The sequence below is a fragment of the Chiloscyllium plagiosum genome, unplaced genomic scaffold, assembly GCF_037043375.1.
Source record: "Chiloscyllium plagiosum isolate Xiang-an unplaced genomic scaffold, Cpla_swu_hap1 HiC_scaffold_14, whole genome shotgun sequence".
Classification (NCBI taxonomy): domain Eukaryota; kingdom Metazoa; phylum Chordata; class Chondrichthyes; order Orectolobiformes; family Hemiscylliidae; genus Chiloscyllium; species Chiloscyllium plagiosum.
In genome coordinates, this window is record NW_028270152.1 from 128,129,497 (window position 1) to 128,132,976 (window position 3,480).

The 3,480-nt window shown below is 40.6% G+C and overlaps 1 non-coding gene across 1 annotated transcript; it reads left to right on the forward strand.

The window, feature by feature from the left end:
• The first annotated feature begins 491 nt into the window (after positions 1–491).
• trnas-uga (transfer RNA serine (anticodon UGA)) lies at positions 492–573 on the forward strand. Its single transcript has one exon. It is a non-coding gene; the product is annotated as a tRNA-Ser (tRNA).
• The last annotated feature ends 2,907 nt before the right edge of the window (positions 574–3,480 follow it).

A 3,480-nucleotide genomic window follows, 5' to 3' on the forward strand; every position in this document is an offset into this window, starting at 1 on the left:
CTCTCATTGCTCCTACTTCATTGTTTTCTTTCCTACATAGCTCCGGGTTTTTAATGTGATCAGGAAAATGTTCCCCAACAGGAATCCTATCCAGAACCGCAACGGAATTTCTGTATTGTTTTAATGGTTAATGTAAAGGACTGTGGATGTTGGGAATCTGAAAGAAAAATAGAAAATTCTGGGGAATGTCAACAGGTTTGCCAGTACTACTGGGAGAAAGCGGAGTTCTGATAACGTTCTGAAACGTTGAATTGCCTTTTCCCAGCCTAGATCCTGCTCGACCTGCTGAGTATTTTCCTGCAATGTCCGCCTTCTTTTAAGCTGAATATCGATTCCAGCTATCGGGGTGGAACACCCAGACCCACTTCGTACCGACATTTCATCGATTTGAAAGCTGTGGTTTTTGAATTCAAATAAACCAAACAATGATTCACCACTGCTAAGCTCCCTAGAGGAAGAGACCTGGAAATAAAAGCGTGCGCAGTCTATCTGTAGTTGTGGCCGAGTGGTTAAGGCGATGGACTTGAAATCCATTGGGGCATTCCCACGCAGGTTCGAATCCTGTCAACTACGAATGAGGGTGAACTTCGCGATATGCTTGGCTTTTGGAGATTCAGATCGCGGCGGGGAGAATCACTTCATCCAGGTCATGAATGGTGCAAATCTCCAGTGCACTTAAGGAACTGCACAGATGCACTGCCAAATTTGTTTAGACTCGTTACGACACAGCGTGAACCTTCCTGCTTACTATAAAACCAGCAACGATTGACAATGTATTTCTATTACCCATTTTAACGTTCATTTCGATAATACTATTCAGATAAAACTCCCAATTAAGGTTTACAAAATAACACTTCTTTTCTCAAAACCAGACAGTTGTCGGTTCTTGTCTTCGGATCTTCCCGTGTCTTTGTTTTTTCCTTGTTTGGACCTTCTGTGTCACAGGTCACAGATCGAAAAGGTATTTTCCTGAGATATATTTTTACAAGAAGATTGTTACCTGCAAGAACTTGGCATTCCTCCTTTCAACTGCTCAATATCCCCCGTCTCATACCCCAGAGCATCTGATTGGGTCATTTTTTTTTAAGACTTTCAAGGGACACAATTAAAATTTGAATTGAAATGTATATTTTATTCTGATTAAAATTTGAACTGAGTAGCCAAACTTGAACTGTTTATGACTCCAGGTAATGTACTAATTGAATTGTTCGACCCAGTATTACGTCGTTGTTTTATTGAGAACACTTGTTGCTGTGTCTGGTTGTTCTGCTGCTTTCACCTGTGTTAAACGTGCACCAATATGTTTAAAACACCTCGCCTCTACAGGAAAAAATGAACCATCATAATGAAGATATGTTTTCATTTTAATTTTTAAATACTTTACTCGAACATACAGATAAGTTTCATACAATTTCATCTGAATGCCATCAGTTAAATCTGTGATAATGTATCTGTGAATACATTCTACTGTACGGAAGCTAAGCTAATTGGAATTGGACAGTCAAAACAAAAGAGTTAGCATCTAGCAGCTCGGGTTTGAAGGGTAATTGGATTATTTAAATGCCTGTGGGGAGCTAATCAAAGCACATCTGCAAAAATAAAAGCAGTCACAAATTCTTCACATAAAATACGTTGTACCACTCATTCAGAGAATCATAGAATTCCTGGTTTGTTCACTGGTTTGGTAAAATGCGGCACATGATGCCCAAAATTGCAACATAAAACATACTTAACAGTAGTAAAAGTAAGAATTTTTCTATTCAACACAGAACCCATTACTAATTGTTTGCTCGTATTATGTCGGTACTGAGAAGGCCAACCCAATGATAACATCTCTGTGATTACCGTGAAGGTGATTCCCCGGTTTCGGGGACTCATTACCACACTCAGTTTGCTTCAGGTTCTGAAGTGACCTCAGCCAAACAGTATCCCTCATCATGGAGCCATTCCACATCGCGAGCGGCTCGCTCATTGATGATCCACTGAAGCTGCAGTTTATATCCAGGACAGTAGAGAAAGCAGAGTCAGGGATATGGTCAAAAGGAGACGGGGGTAGGGAGGGGAGTAATATAGGTTGTGAAGCAGAAAGTGTGACCTGGAATGAGAGACAGAGACAAGGAGTGTAGAAGGAGGAGAGGCAACGGCAGGATTTCATAAAACCAGTGATTCGTGGAGAATCCTTATGGGGAAACATACAGAGGTGGAGAGGGTGACCAAAAATGTGAGAGAAATAGAACACAAGAGTTGACGGGGGAATTAAACATCAAAACAAAAATAAAAAAAAGAGATTCAACTCTCCTCTCGATTCTGCTGCCTCGGAAAGGTGCTGGCATGTGCAGCCAAATCAACGTCCTCAGCAGTAAGAAAGACATTCGAACGCTCGAAGCACTGTACCCCACTTTGCTCAATCAATATTTGGGTCCGTGTGAGGTTTGTCCATGGGCCCATGTCTCCAATCAGTGATTGTGCACTTTGGTTTTGGGGGAGTGTGGTGGTGCAGTTCCTAGGGTGGACCTGAGTGTGGTGAATCTGTGATGATGTCTTTGCATGGTGAAATTCTTGCATTTTTCATCGCGATATTTTTCGCCACTTTATTGTCAATCTCTGCCTCTGAGGTGATCATCACGTTAACCCATTGATACGGATGACCTAAATGCAATATTTCCAACGTCAAACAAATTACACACGCACACAGCTCAGGCCAGTGTATAGTGCTGATTGAAATAAAACATCCCCATCTGGTAGGATTCACTTTTGGGCTGGTCGGAATTGTTTCTTCTTTCTGTACATCTGTACATTGTTACTCTGCCTTCAGTTCAATATTCTTATCTCCTCCCCTCTAATCTCTCAGTTAACCTTCTTCACTCTATGCTTCCAAACGGCTAATGTTCATTGCTTACATTTCACGGACATTTTATTTTATTTCCACCTTTATAATTCCTGACTTCAGTTTTTCCTCATCGTCTCGTGTTCGGAGTGATCAATAATAGACACATGGGGTCATGGAGACACAGACGGAGAGAGAAATATAACGACAAGAAGACGCAAAACAAATGATTTCTAAAGAAAGGACTGAACGTGGCTTTTGACATTAAAGCCGAAGATTCGTGCACAGTTTCGAAGGTTCTACGATGACTGTTCCACGTTGCAGTCTATGCCCTAGTCTAGATGTTAGATTCTATATGTGGATAAAGGAACTGGATGCATAGCATTGATGTTCCAGCAGTCATTGTTTGGATACAGATGATACAAGTGAAGCATTGATTGCCAGAATGCAATCACTGTTGTTGTAACCTATTGTTACATCTAACCTAACGTCATCTGAAAAAGAAGACGAATCATCTCGTTGTAAGATAATTGAGCTGTATTGGGATTCACGATTTTTCATTTTTGAACACTTGAAATTTCGGCTCTGTAAATTATTATATCTTGAATGACATTTAATTAGCTTCGCAATTATGTTTTATGCAGATTTCGTCT